The 18,420-nt window shown below is 50.6% G+C and overlaps 1 protein-coding gene across 6 annotated transcripts in view; it reads left to right on the forward strand.

Annotated features, from left to right (window-relative positions):
* Positions 1-890: 890 nt before the first annotated feature.
* NCKAP5L (NCK associated protein 5 like) overlaps positions 891-18,420 on the forward strand; it is a 75,690-nt gene continuing 58,160 nt past the window's right edge. For 4 of the 6 annotated variants that reach the window (XM_089480053.1, XM_089480042.1, XM_089480096.1 and 1 more), the window contains exons 1-2: positions 906-973; positions 6,503-6,549. The gene's annotated coding sequence lies outside the window, so the exon portion shown is untranslated. Of the gene's footprint in view, positions 974-1,311; positions 1,417-6,502; positions 6,550-18,420 lie in introns of those variants that run through there. The other 2 variants (XM_089480079.1, XM_089480071.1) reach the window with 2 other exon arrangements.

Raw genomic sequence — 18,420 nt, forward strand, 5'->3', positions numbered from 1 at the left:
CAACCCAGCTATTTCTACAGGTGGAGAACGGGAGGAAGAGAATTGGGAACCTGCTTTCTAAAATTGGCTGGCTTTGAAAAATCGACACCAATCTAGATTCTTATCTTTTCTTTCCTTCTTTGGAAACCACTCCAACCCTTGGCAGCTCCTTGTTGCCCTTCTCTTCTCTTCTGGGGATGCTCGGCCCAACACCCAAGGAGCAGAGCAGGAGCTCAGCCTGGGAGGAGTTGTTGACTTAGAATCATGGAGTTGGAAAAGACCCCCAGGGCCCCCCAGCCCAACCCCCTTCTGCCATGCAGGAATTCACAATCAAAGCACCCCGGAGAGATGGCCACCCAGCCTCTGTTTATAGACTCCCAAGGGAGTTTCTTCCACCATCAAACAGCTCTGACTGTCAGGAGGTTCCCACTAATGTTGAGCTGGAATCTCTTTTCCTGGAGCTTGCATCCATTGCTCCATTGGGTCCTGTTCTCTGGAGCAGCAGAAAACAAGTTTGCTCCCTCCTCAGTATGGCATCCCTTCAAATACTTAAGCAGGGCTATCATATCACCTCTTAACCTTCTTTTGCCCTTCCCTTGAGGGCCATACAGGGATCTGAAGAAACCTCCTTCTTGTCCAGGGTTTGCTTGCTTATTACTCATTTCCTTACTCAGCCCTTGCCTTCCCTGAGATCCCCCAGCGGGCCTCGAACCGGGGTTTCCTCCTCGCCTCCTGAGCGGGAGTCCCGCGCTCTGCCCTCTGCGCCACGCGGCCCCTTGGACGCCTGGTCCTCCGAAGGCGCTGATTGGCTGCCGCGCGCCAGGATGAAGGGCGGGGCCCCGAGGCTTTGAAACCGTGACGTCATTAGTCTTCCGAAGTGGTCTCGGGAGGCATCGCTCCGTCCGGACACAGCAGACGCCGCAGAGGCAGGAGATGGTGCGGTCGCCTCCTGCTGTTCCTCCTGGGCACTCTCTCCGCCTCCCCCGGCCTCTGGGTGAGTCCTTCTCTTCTGCTCCCTCTAGGCCAGTTGTCCCCAACCTGTGCTCTTTAAAGGATTTAGGACTTCAACTCCCAGAATCCCAGGCTATTGGACAACACGGCTGAGGCTTCTGGGAGATGAAGTCCAAAATCATTCAAAGCCAGGGTTCCGCTTGGGGACCACTGCAGTCTAGGCCGATGCTGGGCTTTTTGGAGGGAGAAGGGAGGCCGGAGCGCAGCCCAGGGTCCTCCTTTTCCAGGACGTGTCCTCCACCCCATCCCCAAAGGTCCTCCTTTTTTTGAGCAGGGCAAAGCCACTGGGGTGACCTTTGGGCAAGGCACTCTCTCAGCCTCTCCAGGGGGAAGGCAGTGGCAAGCTTCCTCTGAACAAAGCTGATAGAGAACAACTTGAAGGCATACAGCAGCAACAAAAGCAGCATAGATTTACATTTTTTATATGTGAGTATCTTTAGCTTTTTGTTTGGCAGAGTCCTACATTTTTATTGACTGTCCTCCATTTTGTGTGGCGCCTTGCCCTCCTTGGCTGTGAGGATTTCTGGTCACTGTGTCTTTCTTCTACTCATCCCCCAAGAAAGCAGGGTGACCAGATATGTCCTCTTTTCCCAGGACATGCCCTACATTTGAGCATGCCGTAAGGAGTAGGAATTGTTATTTATATGAGTGGTTTTAGCTTGGTCCTCCTTTGCTGTCCTCTGGTCACCCTGGCCATGACCCCTTGTCCCCTTCCAGGGACACTGGCCAGCCAGCCTACCAGGTAGCCACTTTCCCCCTATGCCATTATGTCCCGGGTAGTCGTCCTTGTCCAGGAAATGTCCTCCATTTCAGGCTTCAGTCCAGGGGGGAATCCAAAATGGTCCTCCATTTTGAGCATTTTTATATGAGTGGTTTAGCTGTTATCTGGCAGTGTCCTCCAATTTTCTTGCAGGTCCTACATTTTGTGGTGCCTTGCCTTCCGTTGCGGTGAGGACCTCTGGTCACCGTGGCCATGACACTTTGTAGCTACTGTGCCCCAGGCAGGTTGACCAAACATCCTCCTTTTCCAGGACATGCCCTACATTTGAACCATCTGCCCAGGTGGAATCCCAAAATGTCCTCCACTTTCAGCATGGCAGTGGGCATTTATATTTATAGGAGTGGTTTTTTTCGCATGTATTTGGTCATGTCCCACATTTTTCTGTTTTGTAGTGCCTTGTCCTCCTTTGCAGTGAGGACCTCTGGTCACCTTGGGGCCTGGATGCAGATGCAGCCTCTGTCCATGGCTCCTTTAGAGAAGGTGGATTTCAATCCTTTAAATCTGGGGCTAAAGGGCTTTAACTCTGTAGTGCCAGACAGAGGTGGGGAAGAGGGGGAAACCTGGTGTGTCCATTATTTCCCCCCCCCCCCCGGTGTGTGTGTGTGTGTGTGTGTGTGTGTGTGTTAATGTGGAGGTGGTGTGAATTGAACTGGGGTTTCGCTCACCACGTTCAGGGGTTCTAACATCTTCCTGGGCAGAGGTCTGGTTTCAGTGGGGTTTATTCCTTAGTGGAGTAGTGGTTTGTGTGTTGGACTGTGACTCCAGTTGTTGTTGTGTGCCTTTAAGTCATTTCCAACTTGTGGCGACCCTAAGGCGAAGTTTTCACGGGGTTTTCTTGGCTAGATTTTTTCAGAGGGGTTTGCCAAGGCTGAGAGAGTGTGACTTGCCCAAGGTCACCCAGTGGGTGTCATAGGAATCAAACCCTGGTCTTCTGAGTCATAGTCCAATGCTCAAACCACTACGCCACACTGCCTCTCTAAGAGCAAGGTTCAAATCCTCAACCATGGAAACCTGGGTGACCTTAGGCAGGTCACACTCTCTCAGCATCAGATGAATGCAAAGACAAACCCTCTCTGAACAAATCTTGTCAAGGAAACCCTGCAATAGGTCCACTTTAGGGTCACCATAAGTCAAAAACGACTTGAAGTCACACAACAACAACAGTGTGTACAAGATTGCAGCCAACAGCAGGTCACCCAAGTTGCCCAAGAGCATTTCATTTGGTTTTGCAAGGAGCCTGTTATGAGTACCTACATCTGAGGGACTTTGGGCCCACATTGTGCCAGAGACATCAACCTAAGCCATCCAGCCAGATCAATCCCTGAATGATTTGCCATCAGTTGGCCAGGATTTCTGACCCCAGTGACAAAAAAAACAGTAGCAATAAAATGACACCCCTTACTCTAAATTAAATCATACCCTTGTAATGAAGAAAGCTGGAAGGAGGTAACCCAAAGTGGATTTTTTTTGCAGCTATATCCACTATGATCTCCATTCAGTTGTGCTACTCAAGCCAATACTCCTAGGCTCATTCATTCTTATGGTGCGCATCAGCATCCAGTTGGTGGATCTCATGTTTCTAGTGAAAAACATGGTAGGTCCTGCAAGCCTGGAGTCTGCTCACTCCTGTTTTGTGTCCCTCCAACTCTGGAAAAGCATCTTTGCCACAGCTCCTTTGCAAATACTGGAGACAAAAGGGGGATCATTCCCCTCGGCTGGGGCTTTTCTTCCCATGTGAGAGGACAGGGATTTAAAAACTCAAACCAAAAACAACTCGTATTGTCTCATAGTTGCTGGAGGCTGCTTATTTTGACAAGACTGGAGTAAAGCCAAAACCTTTTCCTTGCTGCTCTATCATCCATGGAGATGATTTAAAGAAAGAGGCAAGCCCGGACTGGCATCTACTTGAGAGTAGGGCCTGTTGTATCCAGCAGGGTATGCTTGCTTCTGAGTAAATAAGCAGAGAATGTACCTGTAATCCTATATGTACACACATGTGGGATTTTATGGGAAGGAAGCCCTGCTGAAGTTGAAGGGGCCTGTGAGTAAACAAAGAACTGAACATCAACTGTCCAGATTATGGTGCCATAATTCCCACCTCCAGTCTTCTCCCCCATTCTAAACTCTTTTTGTGAATTTCCAATGCCTTCATCACTATTCATGGTCCACTCAATCTCTCCCTCCTTGGTGTGGGGTATGTACTGGGAATGTTACGGTCTTGACTAGCACAAGAAGCAAGGTTTTTTTACATCTGTTCTCCAGACTACCCTGAAATGATCAGCCACACTGTCTCAGCCTCAGATGAATGCAAAGGCAAATCATGAAGTGTAGTGCCCCTATTCCTCCTGTCTTTTGCATCCTCTTTGCAAGGATTGAACTGTTTTTCTCCATTTGTGAAATAGCCTTAATCATACTCTCCAACAGATGAAAACCAGGACACATATGGCCAAGCGACATCAGGGTGCAGTTGAGACAGCAAAAGTTATTAATGAGGAATAACAGACAAGATAGGTGAGACTGCAGCAGTATGCTTTTGCCTGAGCCTACTGGGAATGGCAAGATTTTGCGTTCCTCCCTACTGAGTCAGTTGAGTGCAAACTACTGCACTTCCAACTCAGCTTGCAGCAATGGAAGTAAACTGACAAGAAAAGCGGGGAAGCGGGAAGAGGAAAGAAAAACTTGGACATTTTAAAAGCAGCTTAAAAAGTGGGACATCAGAGGATTAACTGGATCTGCTCCTGCCAAATGGAGACAGTTGGGGAGTATGCCTTAAAGTGAGAGGGAAGTGCATGACAAGATATTCCCATCTCCTTACTCTGTACAGAGGTATCCTTTTGCTGTGCAGCTAATTATTTCTATTAAGAAATATCGTATGGGTTGTTAACAAACTTCTGAAATACCTCAGTAAAGTAACCTGGTTTAGTAAAGAAGATGCAAGACACACACCAGCCTGTTCATCTTCTGTAATTGCTTTCTGTAAGGTCTAGTGCAGGATTTGTGGCCCCACTCACATTCTCTTCCCCCTCCTCAGTTAATTTCGTTATGGTTTTTTCACACGTGTGAAAACTTGCTCAGGTAGTATGAATGGATTTATATGCTGAGAATGCATGAAAGAGGATGATGTGTGTTGACTGGCTGTGCAAATGTGTTATCGATGCAAACTGAGCATCTAGTAAAAGCATGGAAAGGCCAGATGTGGTGCACATTGGGTGTAAAAGAGAGAGGCAATACCATGTTGATGTGATGCCTGCTCCTTGTAAAATTGCATTTAGGAAGTTTCCATGAGGATAAAATGATACATCTGTCCAAAATATCCACCTTTACTAGGTTTTGTCTCATACTTCCCATCCTATTGGGGTGTCAGCCAGACCCAACTGCAGAGCTGCCTCTGGTAACCCAAAATTTATCCACATTGCACAATTATAGCAATCTGATGTCACTTGTTCCATCCTCTGAAATCCTGGGATTTCTAGATTAATGAGATACAGTGGGTGCTACGTATCTTCTGGGGTTTCATTCCCAGAATCAGGGATGCTTGAATCCATGGAAGAAGAATTGGTAGATAAGGAGAGCTGACTGTATTTAGAATTCTCTGCTAGAGAGAGCTATAGTCCACTCTTGCCAGCACAATAGTTGCTACCGTAGATACCTTGATTTAATCCTTAGTCCCTCTCTCCTCAGGCTACCATGGGAATTATAGTTTAGGGGAGTTTACTAAAGCTTTCTAGCAGAGAATTCTAAGCACCTTACCAAACTAAGATGCCATGATTTTGTAGGATACAGGCATGGCAGCTATAGTGGTAACCAACTGCTGTAATTTAGTACTGTTGATGGACCTGTGTGTGTGTGTGTGTGTGTGTGTGTGTGTGTGAGAGAGAGAGAGAGAGAGAGAGATATGAAATTGATACTGCCTAGAGAAAGCAGAACTCTGTGTGCAGGCCCAGGTCAAGACATTTTGCTATCAGAGGTGCAAAAGATATCCCGCCTTTCAACATACAGAACATACATATTAAATTAGCATGTAGAAATCTCTTGTAGCATCTTTGAGACTAAATGGAAGAAGTTGGCAACATGAGCTTTTGTAGATTTAAGTCTACTTCCTCAGATATATTTGGAAGTAGATGCATTTGAGGAAGTAGACTTAAATCTATGAAAGCTCATGCTGCCAATATCTTTCTTTCAGTTAGTCTACAAGATCTCTCTACATACTGATTCTACAGACTAACATAGCTATATCTTTAGAGGACAGCATCTTTCATCTCACAGCTGAGGGCAACCTAAGGGAGCGCAGGAGAGGCTGTATGGCACAGACAGCTCTGTGTGTCTTAGAACATTTGCTGCAAGAAGTGGCTGCCTTACTCTTCTTGAAGGTGGGATTATCCATGGGCTGTGATGGTGTGTGACAGTGTTAGATAGCATTCCTTTTAATCAGGGGAGATACAGGCTGTATTTCAGAGGAAAGAACAGGCAAAACTACCACTGAGTCTTCCTTGCCTAAGAAAACCCTATGAAATTAATGGAGTCACCATAAGTGGACAGGAGACTTGAAGACACCCCCTCACACACACACACACACACATGTAAGCCTGATAAGGGGCAAGATAAGAAAAGAGGAGGGGCCAAAACAAAGCGAATGTTGACAGTAGTGAAAGAATTCAGATATATAGTTGTGTATCTGAGGAAGTAGGTTGAAGTGTACAAAAGCTCATGCTACCAACTTGTTTCTTTCAGTGAATCTCAAAGGTGCTACAAGATCTCTCTCCATGTTGACAGTGACGGTAAGGAATCTTAAAGGAATAGCCATTTTAGGACCCACAAAGGGGTTGTGTGTGCTAATTTATAGCTCCATAGCATGGAGAGGTTCAGCAGGTGCCCCTTGAGAGGGCCTGCACCTTTTGACCTTTTCCTGCATTTGTATGTAGAGAGATCTTGTGTTACTTTTGAGACTAACTAAAAGAAAGAAGTGGGCCGCATGAGCTTTGATAGACTTAAGTCTACTTCTTCAGAAGCTCATGCTGCCAACTTCTTTCTTTCAGTTAGTCTCCAAGGTACTACAAGATCTCTACATACTGATCCTGCAGACTAACATGGGTATATTTTTGAATTCTTTCATTTCTTGCATTTGCTGAGTACGAATCTGCTAACAGGCTGCTTGGTTTTGTATATGCGTATTTGTTTTGCAGCAGAAGACATTAGAAATCTTTGGGGCACATTCTGAGAAGTCGAACTTTTTAAAAATGTGTGTCATCCTGCCCTTCTGAGAAGGAGCATAATGTCTTGTTAGGGGCATGGTTAGTTGGTATGGGCACACTCCCCCATGTCTTCTTTCTCAAGCGCTGGGAGTAGGGGTTGAGCTCCAAGGGACTCTCCTTGGCTTTTCTTTGCATTAAAGCTGCTGCACCCCCAGCCGCTGAATCCAGGGCTTAAAGCCATGACCTCCTTTTGTCTCTGACATCTGTCAGAGGCTGAAGTCGCTTCCATCAAGTCCTCTCCCTGAGCTGGTTGGGGGGGGTTGGGGTTGAAAGGCCACTGCTGTGCAGCAGGAGGTGAGCTTAATATTCACCATGAACCCTGACACTTAGCCTTCCACAATCTGGCATGCAGACATGCACACTACACAGTTACAGCACTATGATTCCCCTTTGACTGCCAAGGCTGCATCCTGTGGAATCCTGCAGTTTGCAGTTTTCACTTCTCCTCCCTAAACTGCAAATCCCAGGATTCCATAGGATGGACCAATGACTGTTAAAGTGTAATTATAATATTATTTCTCTGTATTGTGAAAGGGCCCACAGCAGCGGGGCTGACCATAGTGCCTGGCATGATTTCGATAATGGTAAGGACCACAAGCATAAACATCCATTTATTCTGATGTGTTAGACTCTAAAGCCCATCTAACATGGCTTCGATGGGCAGTGCAATAGGGATGGTAGTTGGGCAAGATGGCAGTAGTAAGGCCAGCCACCATCCTCAGGCTATTTTATTTCTAGACATTTATTCCCTGACAAGGGGAGTTTGCAGTCCAACATATATACACACACAGCTCATGCATTGCTCCATACATCTGATGAAGCAGATTTTATCTACAAATTTTTATGCTGCAAATTTCTTTCATTTAACCTCAAAGGTTGTACAAGATCTCTCTGGATACTAATACAGACTGATGTGACTGTGTCTTTGAATATGTCTACAACAAGGACAGTTATCCTCTATTTAAGTGCATCTTTTCAAAGGCTAACAACCGTTTGTTAGCCAATACACTGACAATTGCAACATGGGGGAGACATAAACAGCCTACCTGACCATGCACAGAATCATAGAATCATGGAATCATAGAGTTGGAAGAGACCACAAGGGCCATCCAGTCCAACCCCCTGCCATGCAGGAAATCCAGATCAAAGCATCCCCGACAGATGGCCATCCAGCCTCCGTTTGAAGACCTCCAAGGAGGGAGACTCCACTACACTCCTAGGAAATGTGTTCCACTGTCGAACAGCCCTTACTGTCAGGAAGTTCCTCCTAATGTTTAGGTGGAATCTCTTTTCCTGCAGCTTGCATCCATTGCTCCGGGTCTTAGTCTCTGGACAAGCAGAAAACAAGCTTGCTCCCTCCTCAATATGACATCCCTTCAAATATTTAAACAGGGCTATCATATCACCTCTTAACCTTCTTTTCTCCAGGCTAAACATACCCAGCTCCCTAAGGTGTTCCTCATAGGGCATGGTTTCCAGACCTTTCACCATTTTAGTCGCCCTCCTTTGGACATGCTCCAGTTTCTCAATGTCCTTTTTGAATTGTGGCGCCCAGAACTGGACACAGTATTCCAGGTGGGGCCTGACCAGAGCAGAATATAGTGGCACTATGACTTCCCTTGATCTAGACACTATACTTCTATTGATGCAGCCTAAAATCGCATTGGCCTTGTTAGCTGCTGCATCGCACTGTTGACTCATGTTCAACTTGTGGTCTACTTGGACTCCTAGATCCCTTTCACATGTTGTCTCCTTAAGCCAGGTGTCCCCCATCCTATATCTTTGCATTTCATTTTTTTGCCCTAAGTGCAGTACCTTACATTTCTCCCTGTTGAAGTTCATTCTGTTAGCTTTGGCCCAGCTTTCTAGTCTATTCAGGTCATTTTGAATTTTGATCTTGTCATCTGGAGTATTAGCTATTCCTCCTAATTTGGTGTCATCTGCAAATTTGATAAGTATTCCCCCAATTTTTTCTTCCAAGTCATTGATAAAGATGTTGAACAGTACTGGGCCCAGGACAGAGCCCTGTGGGACTCCACTTGTCGCTTCTCTCCAGGATGAAAAGGTGCCATTGTTGAGCACCCTTTGGGTTCGTCCGGTCAACCAGTTACAAATCCACTTAACAGTTGCCTTGTCTAACCCACATTTTACAAGCTTGTTTGCAAGAATGTCATGGGGAACTTTGTCAAAGGCCTTACTGAAATCAAGATATACTATATCCACAGCATTCCCTTCATCTACCAAGCTGGTAATTTTATCAAAGAAAGAGATTAGATTTGTCTGGCATCACTTGTTTCTCTGAAACCCATGTTGACTTTTTGTGATTATGGCATTGCCTTCTAGATGTTCACAGATTCTCTTTTTAATGATCTGCTCTAGAATCTTTCCTCTTCCACTGCAAGGACCAGAGTAAGGCAATATTATTGGTTCCCACTTGTCCTGGAAACAGTGGTGGTTCATGGATTGAGGTGGGATAACTCAACCCAAAATGGTAGAAGAAGGGTTCCCCCCCCCAGCCTTCAAACCTGGTCTGTGAATCATCCTTGCCTGGGAGGGTTGGCAACACACTACCTCTGATCACCCAAGCTGCACCCAGTTATCTCACCTGTGGTTCTGAGAGAAGAAGCCAGGTATTCTTTCTCCCAAACATGTGGTCCCTTCCACTCTTCACCTGATCCCTTGTCACTGGCCAGAACAGATGTCAAGCTCTTGCAAATACAAATGAATTCTTAATCACCATAGATGTATACATGACTGTGTGGATAGACAAATGAATAAAACAATGATGAGTGATGATAGACTGTTATTTTCGATTTTTACAGATAGCTATCCATACACTCAGTGGAAGGATATGTGGTCCTAACTTGATAGAATGCCTCCTCTGAGGAAAGGGTAGGAAGAGAGTCTTGCTCTGAGCTCCTTCCCTGCTTTGCTAGCTTGCTACACATGCTATTAGCAATCATGCAGTCCTCTGGATATTGTTGGACTGCAAGTTCCAGAAACCCCAGCCAACATAGTGATAAGGAACCACTAGTGATAAGGCAGTTGTTGTCCAGCAGCATGTGGAGGGCTGCCTGATTCCCTTCTCTGACTTAGAACCATGTGTTTACAATGTAAATGTTACATGGTGTAGTGATTTGTGTGTTGGATTATGACTCTGGGGACCAGGGTTCGAATTTCTGCTCAGCCATGGAAGCCCACTGTATGACTTTGGGCAAGTCACATTCTCAGCCTCAGAGAGGAAGGGAAAGGCAAATCCTTTCTGAATAAATCTTGCTAAGAAAGCTCAATTTACCTTAGGGCCATCATAAGCTAGAAAAGGCTTGAAGGCACACAGCAGCCATAACAAGAACAGTTACCTAGAGGCATATTCTAAAGTGATTTATTTATTTATTTATTTATTTATTTAGGTATTTATATCCCACCCTTCAGCCCCAATGGCTCTCAGGGTGGCTTACAATTATTATTTTTAATCAGACAGTTTCCTGCCCTCAGGCTTACAATCTAAAAGACACGAAACAAAAGGAGAAGGGAATGGTGGAGGGAAAGGGGATGAGGTCCAGTGGTTCTTCTCTCCCTCTGAGGCCTGGACCAAGGCAGATGGATTGGAGGGAGGGCTCTTCCTTCTTCCAGGCTGGCCCTGATGGAGCTGGCCCTGCCTAGTGAACTCCCTCTCAGGCTGGCGGATATGGAGGGCGGAGTCTCCTTCCCCTCAGGCCGGTGGATGGCAGTTATGGAGGGAGGAGTCTCCTTCCCCTCAGGTCGGCGGATGGCAGTTATGGAGGGAGGAGTCTCCTTCCCCTCAGGCCGGCGGATGGCAGTTATGGAGGGAGGAGTCTCCTTCCCCTCAGGCCGGGGGATGGCAGTTATGGAGGGAGGAGTCTCCTTCCCCTCAGGCCGGGGGATGGCAGTTATGGAGGGAGGAGTCTCCTTCCCCTCAGGCCGGGGGATGGCAGTTATGGAGGGAGGAGTCTCCTTCCCCTCAGGCCGGCGGATGGCAGTTATGGAGGGAGGAGTCTCCTTCCCCTCAGGCCGGGGGATGGCAGTTATGGAGGGAGGAGTCTCCTTCCCCTCAGGCCGGCGGATGGCAGTTATGGAGGGAGGAGTCTCCTTCCCCTCAGGCCGGCGGATGGCAGTTATGGAGGGAGGAGTCTCCTTCCCCTCAGGCCGGGGGATGGCAGTTATGGAGGGAGGAGTCTCCTTCCCCTCAGGCCGGGGGATGGCAGTTATGGAGGGAGGAGTCTCCTTCCCCTCAGGCCGGGGGATGGCAGTTATGGAGGGAGGAGTCTCCTTCCCCTCAGGCCGGGGGATGGCAGTTATGGAGGGAGGAGTCTCCTTCCCCTCAGGCCGGCGGATGGCAGTTATGGAGGGAGGAGTCTCCTTCCCCTCAGGCCGGGGGATGGCAGTTATGGAGGGAGGAGTCTCCTTCCCCTCAGGCCGGCGGATGGCAGTTATGGAGGGAGGAGTCTCCTTCCCCTCAGGCCGGCGGATGGCAGTTATGGAGGGAGGAGTCTCCTTCCCCTCAGGCCGGCGGATGGCAGTTATGGAGGGAGGAGTCTCCTTCCCCTCAGGCCGGGGGATGGCAGTTATGGAGGGAGGAGTCTCCTTCCCCTCAGGCCGGGGGATGGCAGTTATGGAGGGAGGAGTCTCCTTCCCCTCAGGCCGGGGGATGGCAGTTATGGAGGGAGGAGTCTCCTTCCCCTCAGGCCGGGGGATGGCAGTTATGGAGGGAGGAGTCTCCTTCCCCTCAGGCCGGCGGATGGCAGTTATGGAGGGAGGAGTCTCCTTCCCCTCAGGCCGGGGGATGGCAGTTATGGAGGGAGGAGTCTCCTTCCCCTCAGGCCGGCGGATGGCAGTTATGGAGGGAGGAGTCTCCTTCCCCTCAGGCCGGGGGATGGCAGTTATGGAGGGAGGAGTCTCCTTCCCCTCAGGCCGGCGGATGGCAGTTATGGAGGGAGGAGTCTCCTTCCCCTCAGGCCGGGGGATGGCAGTTATGGAGGGAGGAGTCTCCTTCCCCTCAGGCCGGCGGATGGCAGTTATGGAGGGAGGAGTCTCCTTCCCCTCAGGCCGGGGGATGGCAGTTATGGAGGGAGGAGTCTCCTTCCCCTCAGGCCGGCGGATGGCAGTTATGGAGGGAGGAGTCTCCTTCCCCTCAGGCCGGGGGATGGCAGTTATGGAGGGAGGAGTCTCCTTCCCCTCAGGCCGGCGGATGGCAGTTATGGAGGGAGGAGTCTCCTTCCCCTCAGGCCGGGGGATGGCAGTTATGGAGGGAGGAGTCTCCTTCCCCTCAGGCCGGCGGATGGCAGTTATGGAGGGAGGAGTCTCCTTCCCCTCAGGCCGGGGGATGGCAGTTATGGAGGGAGGAGTCTCCTTCCCCTCAGGCCGGGGGATGGCAGTTATGGAGGGAGGAGTCTCCTTCCCCTCAGGCCGGGGGATGGCAGTTATGGAGGGAGGAGTCTCCTTCCCCTCAGGCCGGGGGATGGCAGTTATGGAGGGAGGAGTCTCCTTCCCCTCAGGCCGGGGGATGGCAGTTATGGAGGGAGGAGTCTCCTTCCCCTCAGGCCGGGGGATGGCAGTTATGGAGGGAGGAGTCTCCTTCCCCTCAGGCCGGGGGATGGCAGTTATGGAGGGAGGAGTCTCCTTCCCCTCAGGCCGGGGGATGGCAGTTATGGAGGGAGGAGTCTCCTTCCCCTCAGGCCGGGGGATGGCAGTTATGGAGGGAGGAGTCTCCTTCCCCTCAGGCCGGCGGATGGCAGTTATGGAGGGAGGAGTCTCCTTCCCCTCAGGCCGGGGGATGGCAGTTATGGAGGGAGGAGTCTCCTTCCCCTCAGGCCGGCGGATGGCAGTTATGGAGGGAGGAGTCTCCTTCCCCTCAGGCCGGGGGATGGCAGTTATGGAGGGAGGAGTCTCCTTCCCCTCAGGCCGGCGGATGGCAGTTATGGAGGGAGGAGTCTCCTTCCCCTCAGGCCGGGGGATGGCAGTTATGGAGGGAGGAGTCTCCTTCCCCTCAGGCCGGCGGATGGCAGTTATGGAGGGAGGAGTCTCCTTCCCCTCAGGCCGGGGGATGGCAGTTATGGAGGGAGGAGTCTCCTTCCCCTCAGGCCGGGGGATGGCAGTTATGGAGGGAGGAGTCTCCTTCCCCTCAGGCCGGCGGATGGCAGTTATGGAGGGAGGAGTCTCCTTCCCCTCAGGCCGGGGGATGGCAGTTATGGAGGGAGGAGTCTCCTTCCCCTCAGGCCGGGGGATGGCAGTTATGGAGGGAGGAGTCTCCTTCCCCTCAGGCCGGGGGATGGCAGTTATGGAGGGAGGAGTCTCCTTCCCCTCAGGCCGGGGGATGGCAGTTATGGAGGGAGGAGTCTCCTTCCCCTCAGGCCGGGGGATGGCAGTTATGGAGGGAGGAGTCTCCTTCCCCTCAGGCCGGCGGATGGCAGTTATGGAGGGAGGAGTCTCCTTCCCCTCAGGCCGGGGGATGGCAGTTATGGAGGGAGGAGTCTCCTTCCCCTCAGGCCGGGGGATGGCAGTTATGGAGGGAGGAGTCTCCTTCCCCTCAGGCCGGGGGATGGCAGTTATGGAGGGAGGAGTCTCCTTCCCCTCAGGCCGGCGGATGGCAGTTATGGAGGGAGGAGTCTCCTTCCCCTCAGGCCGGCGGATGGCAGTTATGGAGGGAGGAGTCTCCTTCCCCTCAGGCCGGCGGATGGCAGTTATGGAGGGAGGAGTCTCCTTCCCCTCAGGCCGGGGGATGGCAGTTATGGAGGGAGGAGTCTCCTTCCCCTCAGGCCGGCGGATGGCAGTTATGGAGGGAGGAGTCTCCTTCCCCTCAGGCCGGCGGATGGCAGTTATGGAGGGAGGAGTCTCCTTCCCCTCAGGCCGGCGGATGGCAGTTATGGAGGGAGGAGTCTCCTTCCCCTCAGGCCGGCGGATGGCAGTTATGGAGGGAGGAGTCTCCTTCCCCTCAGGCCGGCGGATGGCAGTTATGGAGGGAGGAGTCTCCTTCCCCTCAGGCCGGCGGATGGCAGTTATGGAGGGAGGAGTCTCCTTCCCCTCAGGCCGGGGGATGGCAGTTATGGAGGGAGGAGTCTCCTTCCCCTCAGGCCGGCGGATGGCAGTTATGGAGGGAGGAGTCTCCTTCCCCTCAGGCCGGCGGATGGCAGTTATGGAGGGAGGAGTCTCCTTCCCCTCAGGCCGGGGGATGGCAGTTATGGAGGGAGGAGTCTCCTTCCCCTCAGGCCGGGGGATGGCAGTTATGGAGGGAGGAGTCTCCTTCCCCTCAGGCCGGGGGATGGCAGTTATGGAGGGAGGAGTCTCCTTCCCCTCAGGCCGGGGGATGGCAGTTATGGAGGGAGGAGTCTCCTTCCCCTCAGGCCGGGGGATGGCAGTTATGGAGGGAGGAGTCTCCTTCCCCTCAGGCCGGGGGATGGCAGTTATGGAGGGAGGAGTCTCCTTCCCCTCAGGCCGGGGGATGGCAGTTATGGAGGGAGGAGTCTCCTTCCCCTCAGGCCGGGGGATGGCAGTTATGGAGGGAGGAGTCTCCTTCCCCTCAGGCCGGGGGATGGCAGTTATGGAGGGAGGAGTCTCCTTCCCCTCAGGCCGGCGGATGGCAGTTATGGAGGGAGGAGTCTCCTTCCCCTCAGGCCGGGGGATGGCAGTTATGGAGGGAGGAGTCTCCTTCCCCTCAGGCCGGGGGATGGCAGTTATGGAGGGAGGAGTCTCCTTCCCCTCAGGCCGGGGGATGGCAGTTATGGAGGGAGGAGTCTCCTTCCCCTCAGGCCGGCGGATGGCAGTTATGGAGGGAGGAGTCTCCTTCCCCTCAGGCCGGGGGATGGCAGTTATGGAGGGAGGAGTCTCCTTCCCCTCAGGCCGGGGGATGGCAGTTATGGCGGGAGGAGTCTCCTTCCCCTCAGGCCGGGGGATGGCAGTTATGGCGGGAGGAGTCTCCTTCCCCTCAGGCCGGGGGATGGCAGTTATGGAGGGAGGAGTCTCCTTCCCCTCAGGCCGGGGGATGGCAGTTATGGAGGGAGGAGTCTCCTTCCCCTCAGGCCGGGGGATGGCAGTTATGGCGGGAGGAGTCTCCTTCCCCTCAGGCCGGGGGATGGCAGTTATGGAGGGAGGAGTCTCCTTCCCCTCAGGCCGGGGGATGGCAGTTATGGAGGGAGGAGTCTCCTTCCCCTCAGGCCGGGGGATGGCAGTTATGGAGGGAGGAGTCTCCTTCCCCTCAGGCCGGCGGATGGCAGTTATGGAGGGAGGAGTCTCCTTCCCCTCAGGCCGGGGGATGGCAGTTATGGAGGGAGGAGTCTCCTTCCCCTCAGGCCGGCGGATGGCAGTTATGGAGGGAGGAGTCTCCTTCCCCTCAGGCCGGGGGATGGCAGTTATGGAGGGAGGAGTCTCCTTCCCCTCAGGCCGGGGGATGGCAGTTATGGAGGGAGGAGTCTCCTTCCCCTCAGGCCGGGGGATGGCAGTTATGGAGGGAGGAGTCTCCTTCCCCTCAGGCCGGGGGATGGCAGTTATGGAGGGAGGAGTCTCATTCCCCTCAGGCCGGTGGATGGCATGTGTTACTCTGCACATACACAGTATAAGGTGATGCAGCCATCCTCTACCGTCTTGTGACTTTGCTGAGCAGAACATCTGAGACCAGGTTTTCGGCTCCATATTGAATCTTTCATTCACCGAACCCTCACTGTTCAGTGTTAGCTATTTAGGTATGCTAAAATAACTAATTGTTTATTATGCACCAGTGAAAGGCATGAACAAGTAAGAGGAAAGTCACTTTCTAAGCTGTGCTGGGCTCAGTGGACCTGTTTTTATTTTGAGCTATTTTTCCATGCCCATAAAATGGGTAGAGAGGGAACAAAGAGAGATAGCTGTAAGGATCAGTGATGGAATGGAAATCAGATTGTTAGACAGATTACAGCTTGCACTCCTAAACATGTTTGGTGTTGTATACCTTCAAATTGTTTCCCACTTATGGTGACCCCAAGGCAAACCTTTCATGGGATTTTCTAGGAAAGTCTCATCAGAGGGATTTTGTCATTGCCATCCTCTCAGGCTGAGGGATTGTGACTTGCCCAAGATCACCCAGTGGGATTCCATGTTTCTTGGGAAGGAAATCTCATTGATGTTAACAGGACTTTTGGGCGATGCACATCTATTTAGATGGTATGTAAGATTCCCCATTTTGAGAAGCACGTCTCTTATGTCCCTCCATGAGTGTCACTCTTTACATTCCACTTGAACTGGAAAAAGAGTGAGGCCAGATAAAGATTCATGCAGAGACACTACAGTCATAGCCTTTCAGGGTGAATTGTTCTGCAGTATTTCTGAATCCACTGAATACAGTATTTCAATTATCCAGTCATACCTGATGCAGAAGAATGACCAAATCCAAGCTGAATTAGAAGAAGATAAGGTCTTGAGCACAGGTTCATGCATGTATACTACAGGCGACCTCCTCTAGTGCACTACATAGAAGGTTGTGTTTGTGTGTGTAAGACTGGTTCCTCCCTACAGCCAGAATGTAAGCTGGTGCTTGTCCATTTAGAGTCACTCTTGAGGCCTGCCCATGTACTCTTGTGCTTTTTGAAGGATGCTTTAATCACTCTGGAAACCTCTCCTGCCTTACAGCCATGCCATGTTGCATCCGGCTGGGCTGAGTCTGCCTATTGACTCTCTTTCAGATGACAGAAGCCAGGGTGGGAGAAGGATGGGAGGGAGCCAATCTGCCTCTCTTTAGGTTAGGTCACACGGAGTTGGGCACCCCACTTCCTTCCCGGTTTCTGAATCCTGGTCCCCTCTCATGCTATTGATTGTGGGGGACGGGAGGGAAGGGGGCACCCTCCTTTGATGCCATTGTTCTGTGCACAATGGCTGGCTTTCCTTTTTCCTCCCAGACAGCATCTTACTTCCCCAGGTCTGTGGTTGATGTAGTGCCATTTCCTGTCATTGCTGCAGAGTGGGGTAGGAGTGTGTGTGTGTCTTGTGTATGTATGTATGAGAGAGAAAATGTGCATGTCAGAACAATAAGGGAAGAAAAGATGAAAAATCTGGGACCAACATAACCAAAGCCAGCAAAGGGCCAAGCTGGAATGATGGGCAGGACTGCAGTGGCAAGGCACTCGGCTCCACCCAATGAAGGCAAGAGGAAAAAGTAGCCAAGCTCAATGCATCATTTCTAATGTGAGCTTAGCTATACATGGCTTACAACACAGTATAGGTCTTTCTGAATCGATTAATCTAATAATGATTCTTTACAGTTGATTGTGAAGACTCCAGATCTTTATTATTTGGATGCATTCTTTGTTTTACTCTCAATCTTATGTGCAAGCGTGTAAACTGATTTCAGTACTTGAATGTTGCAGCTGCTTCCTGTTCTTTATGACAGTGGCTCTTTTCTTTGGAGGGATGTTCATGCTGCATTTGCCTCAAATGCATGTGCTTTATAACTGGGAAGACCAGATGGTGGAGTCTTATCCACCAACAAGGACTGTACTGAAACAAAAGATGGTTCCAGCTACTGGGAGATACAGTCCTTTCCTTTATCATAAGCAGACAAAAGTTCCAACGAAATACATAGTGTTGGATGTGGTAGATTTGCAAACCAGCAAAAATTCCCTTTTGCAAAGAATATTTCTACCAGTTCCTGTTTCTCTTCTTCTTCCTCCTTTACACTCAAAAATGACTTCCACATTAGACTCTGTTCCCTGAAGGGCTGAGGGATAGAGCTTCCCTTTTATCTGTAGGGAATAGATCAGGGGTAGGCAACCTTTATGAGCTGGGGGCTGAGTTGCTGTCCCTCAGACAACTGGGGGGCCTAAGCCCAAAAAAAATAATTAAATAATTTTAAAAATTAATTAAATAAATAAACCGGGACAAATATAGGACAAAATTTTCAAATGGAGGACACTTTTTTTAAAAAATGGAGAACGCGCAAAAAAATTTGCTGATTTTTTAAAAAAATGCTAATATAAATGCATGTTTCAGAGGCTTCTATAGACAATTGCCCCCCTTGTCCGCTGCTTGCCCCCCCTTGCCCGCCCCCTCCTGATAGGCCAAAGGCCCCACGCTCTCACGCGAGAGGCCAAAGGCTCCGGTGGCAATCGGCAGCAGGACCGGGCTGGGGCCGGTCCCAAGGCCTTGCCGGGCTGCATCCGGCCCGCGGGCCGCAGGTTGCCTACCCCTGGAATAGATGAAGTATAAGCAGCATGACTAGTTTGTTTGGGCTATCTTGTTTGTTGCTACCTTTGTCCAATGCAGATTATTCCTTGTTTGTTTAGAAACATTATTTTTCTTGGTCTTCAGTTCCCAGAGCCCTTCATGGTTTGCCACTGAGAGATTCTGAAAGTTGCAGCCCAAAATAAAAATAAAAATTGAAGCTGTGTTTTGTGACACACTGTGCTTTGCCAA

This window comes from Sceloporus occidentalis, unplaced genomic scaffold (genome assembly GCF_023333645.1).
Source record: "Sceloporus occidentalis isolate IW3139 unplaced genomic scaffold, rSceOcc1.0.p SCAF_1, whole genome shotgun sequence".
In the NCBI taxonomy this organism is placed as follows: domain Eukaryota; kingdom Metazoa; phylum Chordata; class Lepidosauria; order Squamata; family Phrynosomatidae; genus Sceloporus; species Sceloporus occidentalis.